This window comes from Sapajus apella, unplaced genomic scaffold, assembly GCF_009761245.1.
Source record: "Sapajus apella isolate SASKATOON/1434 unplaced genomic scaffold, GSC_monkey_1.0 scaffold69, whole genome shotgun sequence".
NCBI lineage: Eukaryota > Metazoa > Chordata > Mammalia > Primates > Cebidae > Sapajus > Sapajus apella.
In genome coordinates, this window is record NW_022437009.1 from 3400145 (window position 1) to 3412746 (window position 12602).

The following is a 12602-nucleotide window of genomic DNA, read 5'->3' on the forward strand; positions in this document are numbered from 1 at the left end:
CAATAGAGTGAGACTCCATCTCTTTATTTATTTACAAATAAATAAAATATTAATAGTAAATGCTAAAAAGACAATATAGAAAGATATTCCTTTTTTTTTTTTTGAGATGGAGTCTTGCTCTGTTGCCCAGGCTGCAGTGCACTGGTACTGTCTCAGCTCACTGCAACCTCCACCTCCCAGGTTCAAGTGATTCTCCTGCCTCGGCCTCCTGAGTAGCTGGGATTACAGGCATGCGCCACCACACCCAGCTAATTTTGTATTTTTAGTAGAGACAGGGTTTCTCTATGTTGGTCAGCCTAGTCTGGAACTCCTGACCTCCGGTGATCTGCCTGCCTCAGGCTCCCAAAGTGCTGGGATTACAGGCATGAGCCACCATGCCTGACCCTAGAAAGATATTTTCATCGCTTGAGTATAGAAGGCCTATTTGCATATACCATATCATCCAAAGTAAGAAAGAAAAGATGAACACAATTGATGATGTAAAAAAGTAAGATTTATGTGCAGGCAAAGAGATAAGGATCAAAATGAAGAGGCATGACAAATCTTTGCGATATATATAAAATTATTAATAGTCAAGGCATAGAAATAATTCTTATTAATCAATAAAAAATAGTTTTTAAAATAAGAAAAGGATATAAATGATCAGCTTTCAGAAGAAATACCTCACAGAAGAAATACCAAACCTACGAGAAGCATCTAATGTCACCAAAAAAATATATATATCATAGCCATAAAATACCATTTTTCACCATCAGGTTGGTAAAGTTAGACAAGATGATAATTTACATTATTAACATGAATGTGTAGAGAAATGAACCTTCATACAACATCAGAGGGAATGTAAATCAATACCTTCTGAGGAAAGGAATTTATCATTTCCACCAAACTTTAAAATGTATGTCTTTTATTTAGGCCGGGCACAGTGGCTCACACTTGTAATCCCAGCACTTTGGGAGGCCGAGGCCAGCAGATCACGCAGTCAGGAGTTCAAGACCAGCCTGGCCAAAATAGTGAAACCCTGTCTCTACTAAAAATACAAAAAATTAGCCAGGCGTGGTGATGGGTGCCTGTAATCCCAGCTACTTGGGAGACTGAGGCAGGAGAATTGCTTGAACCCGGGAGGCAGAGGTTGCAGTGAGCAGAGATCACGGCATTGCACTCCAGCCCAGGCAACAGTGTAAGACACCATCTCAAAAACAACAACAACAACAAAGTATGTCTTCTTTCTAGCCTAGTGATTTTAATTTGAGAAATCCATCCCATACAAATGATTGCACAGATCTTTTAAAACTCTATTCAAGGGCAGGCCATGGTGGCCTGTAATCCCAGCACTTTGGGAGGCCGAGGCGGGTGGATCACAAGGTCAGGAGTTCGAGACCAGCCTGGTCAACATGATGAAACCTTGTCTCTACTAATATTACAACAAAAATTAACCAGGCATGGGGGTGGGTGCCTGTAATCCCAGCTACTGGGGAGGCCGAGGCAGGAGAATCACTTGAACTTGGGAGGCAGAGCTGAGATTGTGCCACTGCACTCCAGTCTGAGTGACAGTAAGACTCCATCTCAAAAAAAAAAATCATGTTCAAGGACGTTTGTTGTAGCATATTTGTAATAAACAATTGCAAACAACTAAAATTATGGTATATTTATGTTGTGAAATATTGTGTAACTGTCAAAATAGTATAACATAGGCCTAAACGTAAGACATGGAAAGATGTTTTTGGTAAATCACATGAAAAGAGCAAGTTGAAAAACAATACCTATAGGAGTAGCCCATTTATATGAGACCATGTTTATACCATGCTAGGGGTATACCAGCAGACTGCCCCATGCTATGTTTTATTCATGTATGTGCAGGAGGAAAGGCTGAAAGGGCAGCTGCCGGGCTTTTTTCCAGCGCTTGTCTTCCAGGTCTTAGATTGTGAGAGAACTGAAATGAAATTTTCACTTCGTACCTTTGTAAACCAAAAAGTATCTGAGACAGGTCTTAATCAATTTAGCGGTTGATTTTGTCAATGTCAAGGACAAAAAGGAAGACAGAACTACAGGAACAATCTGTGGTTTGTGCCTTTTGCTCAAGCTGGTTTTGAAGGCTTCAGTATTTAAAGGGGAAAAGCTGGCTGGAGGGGCAAGAGGGTAAGTATAGTTACATTACTGAATCCATATGTTGCAAGGGAGAAGAAGCCGGTAGGGGAATGGTCCGTTGTGTATTCTCGTGCTCAGTAAATCGGCACTTTCATGAGGTAAGGGGAACATGGGGCAACTACCCTTGGAGATGGCTGGCCTTTCATCTGCAGCCGTCTGCCTAGGAACTCAAGGAAAGTCAGTTTCTTGCGTGACTCAACTTTCAGCTTAATTTTTCCTTTTGACACAGTGAATTGGGGTCCTGGGATTTTATTTTTGTTTCACGTTTTATTAATCTCTGTGAAGTTTGAAATTTTGGAAATAAACTTTTTTTTGTAATAAAAATGTTGTTTTTAAGATGGGATGCTTATGGCACACATATTTTTTCAAAAGTATCTGCCGACCTAGAGGAGCAGCACGGAGCTTCCCTGCTTGTGAGTGGCTGACCCACCGGCCACCGTCCAATCCAGCCTGTGAAGGCCTGGTGGGGACAAGGTGGTGCCTGCCATTCTATGACCTGTCTCAGCTTTTGAGGGCGCTTGCCCTCTCTTCCTCTCACTTTCCTCATGGAGCACGTGAAGAGCAGCTTTCCGTTCCTCTATTGGGAACATTAATTTTGCTCCTCCCAAACTAACTCAATTCTGAGTGATGAGCATGACTCTGAGGGCAGAAACCATGAAAAAGAAAGAGATCGATAGATCTGACTCTGTTAAATGTGGAAACTTTTTATGTAAAAAAAAAAAAAATTAAAAAATTAAAAGACAATGTACTAAAAGGAGCAACTTACTTGCAAGATACATGACAAAGACATAATTTTTTTTTTTTTAATTTTAGGGACAGAGTCTTGCTGTCTTGCTCAGGATGGAGTGCAGTGACATGAGCACAGCATACTGCAGCCTCAACCTCCTGAGTTCAAGTGATCCTCCTGCCTCAGCCTCCCAAGTAGCTGGGAACACAGACATGTGGCAACATGCCTGGCTAATTTTTTAATTTTTTGTGGATACGGGGTCTCACTATGTTGCCCAGGCTGATCTTGAACTCCTAGACTCAAGTGATCCTCCCACCTTGGCCTCCCAAGTTTTGGGAGGAGAGGTGTGGGCCACTGTGCCTGGCCAACATTAAATTTTTAATATTAAATTTTTCTTGTAAACATAGAAAGAAATAGACACCTTAATATTAAAATGGGTCAAACTCATAAAAGGAGCAAGCCACACAAGAAGAATTTTATTTCTATTCATTAATAAAGAAATGTCAGTTTGAACATAGATGCATTTTTCATCTTCATTTCAAAAATGAAAACATAGCGTTGATGATGGTGAAAATGGGCATTCTTGTATATGACCAGGAGAATTGCAAATAGTATATTTTCTGGTGGGCAATTTGTCAGTGTGAATTAGAAGCATACAAAGTATGTGGATTTCTAACAAGTCCACAAGGATGATTTTATCACAAGGAAATAATGAAGGCTACTTACTAGACTTGGCTATAAATTTATACACTGCAGTATTTTAAAGTCAAAATTGGAAACAATTTAAATGTCTAAGAGAAGGAAATTGGTTAAGTAAATCATGATCTAGACAAGCTGTGGAATATGACAAAAACAGGTCCCGGTTGTAGGAGAGGAGAAAAGTAATCTTTTTCCTCTGTTCGTCTTAGGTTCTCTGGCTGGAGCTCTGTAAATCAGACTAGGAAAAGACAGATTAACAAGGGAAAAAAGCACATAAAAGTTTACTAAAATGTGTATCCCTCGTAGACTGTGGGAGCACCCAGAGGTGAGTAACCCAAAGGGATGTCAGAATTTGGACTTATAGAGTATCTTAGGCTAAACAAAGAAAAAGGGATTTGGGGTTTCTGGGTGGGGGAGGCAAGTTACCCAATGACCAGGAAAGGTGTGGCAAACAACAAGAGCTAAGTAAGGTTTGTTGTGCAGATGGAAGCCAACGCCTTCTCCATTGATAAGAGTTGTTAAGAGTCCTCTTCTCAGACCTGGCGTGGTGGCTCACATCTGTAATCCAAGTACTTTGGAGGCCAAGGTGGGTGGATCATCTGAGGTCAGGAGTTCAAGACCAACATGGTGAAACCCCATCTTTAAAAAAAGAAAAAAAAGAGTCTTCTTCCTGATACAGGAGAGAGAGAGAACTTTTCACAAATGAGTATTTTCTTCATAAATTGTAAATTTTCTTTACAAAAGGAAAACCTTGTGCTGTGTTTTCAAAGCTTTTACTGCCTCTGCTGGTTCATGATGGCCTTTTGCTCAAAATAATCCATATAGTAAAAAGGCATGTTATAGGGTGGTGTTGAGGAAGGAGGCGGAACTTGACTCTGAAGGTGGGGCTTGGACGCTGGACCAAATTGAGAACTAGCTAAAACAGAGATGGGTGGAAGCAGCTTTCCATAAAACATGCCCAGCAGCGTGCCATGTCAGTTTACTGTTGCCTTGGCTATACCCAACCTTTACCACCCCTCTCCATGGCAATGACCTGGCCACCCAGAAGTTACCACCCTTTTCCTAGAAAATTCTGCATAATCTGCCCTTTGATTTGCATGTAATTAAAATGGGTAGAAGTAGGAAGCAGAACTGCCTCTAAGCTGCTCCTCTGGGCACACTGCCTGTGGTGCGGCCCTGCTCAGCAAGGAGCGGTACATCTGCTATTGCTTCAATAAACGTTGCTGTCTAATACCACCAGCTGGCGCTTGATTCTTTCCTGAGTGAAGCCAAGAACACTCCCAGGCTAAGCCCCAATGGAGGCTACCTGCCCTTCATCAGCATCTTCTGGTACCCCTCACAATCAACAATATAGTCCCACTTGATGTCTCAAAAAGTGTGTGTTGGGTACGCCTCTTGGCAGAATGTCTCCAGGGTGTTGGACCCTGCGTGGTGGATAATAGCTACTCTCCTGCCCTCCTCGTTTACTTGCTGTTCTAATATTTCTAAGTCGAACGTGTATTGTCCTTCAGTTGAATTCTGTTTAATTCTAAGTGGACCTCCCACTTGAGTAAATGCCCTGAGCATACTGAACAGTCCCTGCCTTTGAGTGTTTGCGTTTCAGCAGAACACGCTCTATTTGGGGCTCATGCCGGTTTCTGCCTTACCACGCTCATGGCAGTGGGCAGGCTGGCTCTTGCACTACTGTCATTGACTCTTTTTCTTACCTAAGCTCTCACTCCTGCGGAAGTAGGCTACAGGAAAGAGAATAAGAAGCCGAGAAGGAAGAAAACATTCTTGGAGGTCTTACTTTAGGTTGACCTCTTGTTTTCTGACTAGTAAAATATTGATGATTTGGACTTCCACTTCCCTTTCCCTTTCTCCAGGGACAGCCTTAACAAGGTTCAGGTCAAGTCAGGACTATGGTCAAAATTGCCATTTCTGTACTTCACACCCAATGGAATTTTTTGAACTGTGGACTTTTAAAAGAGAAAGAAATTCCAAATGGGATTGGATCCCTTCATGTTTCAGTGGCGGACCCTAAGCCCCAAGATGTTCTGGGGTGTGCCTGTCTCCTCCATCCACACGTTCATCGCCTAATCCCCAGCCCCTGGGACCTGCACTCCAAACTTGGGGACACTGCTTGCTTCTTCCTGAGACCTTGGTGTCACCTTTGCCTCACACGCCTCACTTGTCCTTAGCTGCGGCAATCCCTGCGTCCCACCTCACCTTCCTGCCTCACTTCCAGCTCCTCTCTTTGGTGCCTTCACTTGCACCCTCATTACACCTTCCCACAGACTCAGGGGAGGAACACAAAAAAGGAGCCAAGCATCTAGCATTTCTTTTTTTTTTTTTGAGACAAAGTCTTGCTGTGTCGCCCAGGCTAGAGTACAGTGGCGCCATCTCGGCTCACTGCAACCTCCACCTCCTGGGTTCAAGCGATTCTCCTGCCTCAGCCTCCTGAGTAGCTGGGACTACAGGCATGCACCACCACACTCCGCTAATTTTTGTATTTTTAGTAGAGATGGAGTTTCACCATATTGGCCAGGCTGGTCTCGAACTCCTGACCTCATGATCTGCCACCTTGGCTTCCCAAAGTGCTCCCAGAGTGGGAGATATCAGCTCACCTAGGCCAAGAGAGCGGTCACTGGGTGAGCCACTGCACCCAGCCGCATTTTTTACCAAAAACTGACATTTGCCAGGGCTGCAGGGATGATCGGAAAGGCCACACTGTGTGTCTGGGGCCAGGACCTATTGACGTATCTGGATGATTGCTTGGTTGTATCTGGATGATCATAGAAGAATTTCATTGCCAGTATCAGCAGCAAAATCAGATTCCACAAACCTCATCACTGCCAGGCAACGAGGTGAATGTTCTCACAAAAGCAGCCTTATGTAGTCGGTCCCCAATGCATGCACCATGGCGGCCCACATGGTCTTTTCCAACCAAAAAGCCCATCTCTGAGAGTTTGTTCTTTTGCCAGATTGTATCTCCTCCAAGGCAAAAACTGAGTTTTCGTTTCCTCTTGGGCTTCTTACCCACAAAGCAGAGAGGACAGAATCAACCTACGGTGCCAGTTCCGGTGTGAAGCCTGGGTTCCCGAGATGAGAGTCACTCAACCTGAAAGTCCCCTGATGCCCCTGAGAGAAGAAATGTTACATGCTGGTTGCTAGCTGCATAATCATGTGCTTTCAGGGAAAAGAGCTTTGCGCCACCACATACCAGATACACAAATCTAGGCATGCCATTTCATGTCTTTGGGTCTCAGTTTCCACATTTGTAAAGGAAGACAAATGCTTTGTTCTCAAGCCTATTGTGAGAGTCAAATGAAGTGACGTGTGTCCAGGGTCTAGCATGACAACTGACCCCTAGGAGATGCTCAACAAATGTCAGCTTCCTTCCCAGTTTGCCTCTACGTTCCTGATAATGAGGCCAACTTAATAAAAGAAGAGACAAAATGAGGAGGTTTCACCTTCGGAAATAAGCCAGGAGAGTTCAAGCTCAGGGCCTGCACTTCGCAGCAAAGGAGTTGTGGACTGCCGACTGAGAAGAACGGGGAAACTTTACGGGATTCCTTAGGTATGCGTGACTTTCCTCTGCTCTTTACTTTTGTTTTTGTTCCCTCCTCTTCCTAGTTAATTTCTCAGAATTGCCTCAGTACAAAGCCAGCAGAGTCTGTGCGATTGTGATCTAAGAAGCTGTGATGTAGGGAGCAGGGGAGACAGGGCACTGCTCAGCTGTTGGGCTTCAGCTATGAGCCCCAGAACACCAAGGAGGTGGCGCCTACTGCCCAAAGCAGAGGAAGATAGACTGAGGCCCTACCTCTGAGCAGGAAAGGTGGGAGCTATCGGCTTACCTAGGCCAAGAGAGCAGCCAGCATGGCTAAGTAGTGGGAAGTCTATGCAGCTCTCCAACCAGCTGCAAGAGCCCCCAAAAAATGCTGGCTGTTTGAATAACTGAAAAGCAGGTGAAAGAAGTGATGATGTAATGGAATTCAAGCTAAAAAAAAACCCCAAGCTTAAAATGCGAATTCTAACTTTTTCCTATTTAGCATTTGTGTGATCTTCAAAGTAACCTCTGTGGGCCTCAGTTTCGTCATGTCTGAAACAGTGAGGCGCAGCCGGGTGCGGTGGCTTATGCCTGTAATCCCAACACTTTGGGAGGCCAAGGCGGGTAGATCGCTTGAGGCCAGAGTTCAAGACCAGCCTAGGCAACATAGTGAGACCCTGTCTCGACAAAAATGAAAATTAAAAATAAATAACATGGTGCTCTGGGGAAGGAGTTATAATTTGGCCTGCTCACTTAAGCTCAACACCAACCAAAAACCTACACCGTTTGCCGGAAATTTCAGGACAGCATTGTGATGGTGAGGGTGGCCGTAAAAGACATCTGGGGAAAATCACTCAAAGGAAGGCTTCTGGGGTTTGGTTCAGCCCTGGCCGGATCTCACTCCATCTCCTCACAGTCGGATGAGCTGATCGTCTCAGGGCAACCCCAGGAATGTTTCCCTTCCCGCCAGCTTCTAGGATTGCTTCTTTCAGAGGACTGAGGGCCAAAGTCCCTGCCTGCTGCTGCCACCCTCTGGCAGCAACCTGAGCTGCATGCTTGTTAATTTCACCAGTTAGAGGCCCTAACTTTTGCAAGTCGTTTACATTTGCATAGTGTTTTTCCGTTGGCACTTTTTCCCGCCTCAAGAATGATATTCTTTCATCCAAACAATATCCTTGTGGCATAAACATTTTTGTACATGAAGAAACCAAGACTTGGGAAATGTAAAGGGTTTGTCTAAGGAGACTTATCTAGGAGATGGGACCAGACTCTTTGATTCCAAGACCTGTGCTCTTTCCAGTGTCATAGGGGCATGCTGGTCAGTTCTACTGCCATTGTTGCAGTTCCCAAACCCTAACAGAATCGGATATGAACATGGAGCTCTTCTGACCTCCTCTCTCACCCCATCGCTCCAACACATCCCCAACTTCTCCAGATCCCATCTGTACCTGCAGCTGCCTATGAGTGAAGGGGGGTAAGGATTACAAATATGAACAAGGCAGGGCAGCACCTGCTCTTCCCTGGGACTCAGACCAATGAAGGACGTGAGACAGATACGCAGGGACCTCAGGACCTGGGAGAAGTATACATGGAATTCACCAGAGGTCAAAGGGACTCCAGCTCGGTGGTACCTCAGCTGGTCCTGAAAAGACAAAAAGAAGACTTAAGTTAACAAAGAGGTAGATGCAGGACCTCCTAGGCAGAGGACCTGGCAGGAGCCAGGCTTCAGTGCACTGAACCAGGAGATACCTGCGCCGGTTGGGCAGAGAGAGGCAGGTGGTGAAGCTGGAGAGGGAGGTTGGAGGAGATCTCAGCAGGATGAAATTCACACTGTTTTCTAAAGGCAGCGATAAACCAGCCATTCTGCATATCTCCCGTTTATTCACTTAACAAATATTTATTGTGATAGGCATATATTCTGCTTGTTTCTCAGGATAAGAGCAAAAGCATGCCTTTGTTTCGCAGTACTCATTTATTTTCTCAATGGATGTTGACTGCCTACTTTCCCCGTGCCAGGTGTGCTTCTAGGCCCTGGGGGTGGATTTCTGTGCATGTTGAACTTACGCTCTAGTGGGAAAGGCATAACAAACAAGAAAAATAAGTAAAAGAGGAATATTTAGATAGCGACAAGTGTTCAAGAGAAAAATAAAGTAGAACAGGAGTCTTGTAAGTGAAGGATGTGGGTGGGGATTTGCCCTTTGGAGAGCACGGCCACAAAGGCCTTCTGAGTAAAGGCCTGAAGAACTGGTTTCCCACCTTCATGGCACCAGGGGCCAGTTTCGTGGAAGACAATTTTTCCATGGACCGGGGGTTGGGGGAGGATGGTTTCAAGATGAAACTGTTCCACCTCCCACCATCAGGCATTAGACTCTCATAAGGAGGGCAGCCTAGACTCCTCAAATGCGCAGTTCACAATAGGGCTCGCGCTCCTAGGAGAATCGAATGCCGTGGCCCAGTTCCTGACAGGCCAGGGACAGTACCAGTCTGTGGTCAGGGCTTCCCTGACCTAAAGGAATTGAGACAGACAGCCAGCAAATATACAAGGAGGCACAGTGCAGGCAGGGGAAGCTGGAGAACAAAGGCGCCGAGGTGGGAGCATATCTGGTGTGTGGGGGGCCGGAGAGGGGGCCGGGATCGCTGGGGAGTGAGCGAGGGAAGGTGGCAGGACCGGAGGCCCGAGACGCCCAGGAGGGACGGGCGGGCTGAGTAGGAAGTCACCGCAGGCCTTGTTCAGCATGAGAGCGAGTCAGTGCTGACTGCCGCAGAGTCTGGTTCTTTCCGCAGTTTTAACAGTGGACAAGGAGTCTTTTCTGCAGTCTGGCCCTATAGATTTGATGAGGTGTGGGCAGTACGGCCAGGGCGCCGGGCAGGTCTAGCTCTTGGCGTGGACTCAGGGCCCTTTTCACGCTGAGCATTCACCTGGCCATGGGCTCGCTTCCTCCTTCTGCAACCACCCCACACACACTCAGGGGCAGAAACGGCTGCCTTGTTACGTTGGCAGAACCTGTGGGCCCTGCCCTTCCCTGCTCTGCTGTGTCTGGAGCGCTGCAGGGAAGACTTGAATGGCCAGGGTGATGCCAATGGCTGAGCGCTGGGTGAGCTGGGGCTGGGAGCTATGTCTCCAAGGGAGTGGCCTCACTTGCATGCCCAGGGCCTGTGACTGGAGGCTGGAGGACAGTCAGCCAGAGCACCCCACACAGCCTCTCCATGAGACCGGGCTCCTTGCAAGGCGGAAGCTTCCTGCTGGCGGGTATCCAGAAAAGGGGCCGGCGAGTGTCCCAAAAGCTGCAGATGGAGTGGGCCTGGCCCCTTCTGACCCAGCCTTGGGCGGCCACAGTGTCCTCCTACTGCACTCACTTGGTGGGAAGGGTCACAGAGCCCAGATTTTACCTGAGGAGATGCTGACCCCACCTCTTGATGGGAGTGTGTAAAGGAATTGGTGGCCTCTTTAAAACACCACTGCAAGCCGGGCTCGCTCCTGTAATCCTAACCCTTTGGGAGGCCAAGGTGTGAGGATCCCTTGAGCCCAGGAGTTTGAAACCAGCTGGGGCAACAAAGCAAGATCCCATCTCTACAAAAACAAACAAACAAAGAAATATAAAACATAGAATAGGAAGAAGACTCAAGCAAACTCTAACGCTGTGCCCACGTGAAGAGGCCTACTACCTGGATGTCTCTGGGCTTCAGATAAAAGCACAAGCTTTGCAGGAGGTTCCTGGGACGGGGGCTGTGTCCTCGCCCCTCCCACCGTGGGCTATGTCTATAAACATATAACTCATCCCTGTGGGGGAGAGGGCAGCGTTGTGTGCCAAACTTGTGCCAAATATGTATTAATAAACTCTGGACCATATTGGCAGCTTTGTGGTTTTCTGTAGCCTTTTGCAGCCTGCAAAACATTTTCTGCTTAGAAGCCCCCGCTGTTTTATCTATTACATGTGACACCAAATAAGCCTCTGCATATCCACTGGGGGTTGGTTAGTAACATCAGAGCGTGCAGCGAGGGGAAAGGAATTAAAAAGGGAGCTAATGTCATCCGTGGGGAATAGCTGAGGAAGGAAAAATCCACTCTGGAAGACAGGGGTTGCAGAAGGATTTTTTGCGATGTATTATGACCGCTCAAGGCAGGCACACGTGTGTGTCTGTTGCCCCAGCCCCAAAATGCAAAATGAAACTCCAAAGAACGTTATACCATGGGTTAGTTGGGAGGGTGGGGGAGAAGGAGGGAGATTTTTATCTCACAAGGCAGATTTGATTTTCTGAGAGCCATATGTTTGCTTTTCTTTTTCCCAAAAAGCCCACAGTCTCATGTGGAAAAAATTTAGAATTCTATTGGCTTTCAGGAAAGAGGGAATTCGAAATGTTAGATAAGTAGGTATCACATGGAACAGGATTTCGTAGCACTCCCCCAGGCCTGTGGGTGAATGCCACGCTAGGAAGCTGCAGAACTGTGGACAGAAATGCAAACCTGAGATGTGGCAGGAGCTGTGGGCTGGGGACAAGGTGTGGGCTCCAGTCTCTGCTTTGCCGCTTAACTCTACCAAACCACATTCACTTTTCCCGAAATATGGGGGAAGGCACTATTTGCCCTGTTGATGTTATGAAACCAATGTAAGTTTCTAAGAGGGCCCTGCATGTGGTGTCTTGGCATTCAACAGGGACAGTCACATATTGTTATCTATGAGGATGTAACTTACAACCCAACCTAAGTGAAGGTATTGATCCACTGTCTAACCAAACATATTAATGAAATCCTGTATGAGAATACTTTGTAAGTGGCAGAAACTCAACTGAAAATACCTCTGTGCAAAAATAGGAAAATGATGAGCTTGCGTGTTCATTCATCCAATCAGCAAGCTGACAACACTCCACTGAGTCCCTGCCACTAACTACTATGAGGCTTTTTTCCCCGAGGGTTAAAAAGAAACCAGTCCTGTTTTGATACAACAAGTAATCAGAGTTCCTTCCTCGTAAGAGACCACTGACCATGGGGTGGTTTTGGCCAGTCTGCAGAGGCTGCACACAGAGGGCCTTTTGTCCTCTGCTTCACCTTTTGACATATAGAGCCGAACTGTAATACATTTAAATGTTGTTTCCACCCCAGAGTGAACGCAGGATGCAGGTTGCATACGTGTCAGCCTGCTGTGCATGCCCCTGCCTCCCCTTTGCGAGTATTTATAGATCCTTCTATAAACCGTTGATTATGGATATTTGACCACCCTCTTCAGCATAAGAATAAGCATAACTTATTCTTCCCACCCTTAAGTACTTGCTTCTGGCTTTTGACCAGAGGCTACACTTCCAGCCTGTCAAACGGTCACCTGCAGGCTCCAACCCTTTATGAGAAACACAGCTCTCTTCCAAATGTATCAACCTTGTCAGTTCTTCTGTTGACGATATATAGTTTTTTCCCATGGTCGTAAGGGTTATAAATAAAGATAAAGCAAGGCAAGGGGATACAGAGTTATAAGGAAGTGCTATTTTAGGACAGAGGTGTCATGGATG